The 848-nt window shown below is 45.4% G+C and overlaps 1 non-coding gene across 1 annotated transcript; it reads right to left on the minus strand.

Moving 5' to 3' along the window:
• Nucleotides 1–254: 254 nt before the first annotated feature.
• On the minus strand, nt 255–327 carry TRNAW-CCA. The gene has a single exon. It is a non-coding gene; the product is annotated as a tRNA-Trp (tRNA).
• Between the last annotated feature and the right edge of the window lie 521 nt (nt 328–848).

Genomic DNA, 848 nt, shown 5'->3' on the forward strand with positions numbered 1-848 from the left:
TGCAAAGAGCTGGACATCACTGAGCAACTAACACTTTCACTTTATGTGTTTTACTAAAGTGTAAGGCCTTTGATGCCTGGAATTATGTCTTGTACATTTTTGTGATCCCAATATCAATGAGCACAATGCGTTGTACACAGTGAAGTGAAGTGAAGTCGCTCAGTTGTGTCCGACTCTGCAGCTCCACCAGGCTTCTCAGTCCATGGGATTTTCCAGGCAAGAGTAGTGAGTTGCCATTTCCTGCTCCAGGGGATCTTCCTGACCCAGGGATCGAACCTGGGCCTCCCGCATTGGAGGCGGACGCTTTACCCACTGAGCCACCAGGGAAGCCCATACAGTACACAGTAGGGACTCAATATTTGTGAATGAACTATGCGATAGCATAGTTGTTGTTAAAAGGCGTTACCAAAAAAGCACAACATAACTTGTTTTGGTTGCGCTATCTAAAGTAGATATGTCAAGAGGGTATAATTGTTATGCAAGTAAACAAATATTGAGTGTTTATAGAGAAAAGCATGTTCACTACAGGAGTGAAGGAGAGAGAGTGCATAACTGGGTGGAGACTGATCTGGAAGAAGCGTTGTTAATTTTCCTCCGGTCAGTCCAGAATGATCGTGTAAGGTAACTAGAATTTCAGTCTTCTGGTTCTCTGAAAATTTTCATCTCTCTCACCTTTCTAGAACTATCCCGCCTCTTTCTGCTTCTTCCCAAAGGGCTGTGTCCAACTCACTACACCTTAAAGTCTCAAGAGTCCACCCAGTACCCATCTAACTCCGGCTCAAGAACTCTCCAGACCAGGGACTTTAGGAACACCCGCCAGAAAAACACGGGTTCAGGAGCGGGGCAAG

Source organism: Bison bison, unplaced genomic scaffold, assembly GCF_000754665.1.
Source record: "Bison bison bison isolate TAMUID 2011002044 unplaced genomic scaffold, Bison_UMD1.0 scf7180017864104, whole genome shotgun sequence".
NCBI lineage: Eukaryota > Metazoa > Chordata > Mammalia > Artiodactyla > Bovidae > Bison > Bison bison.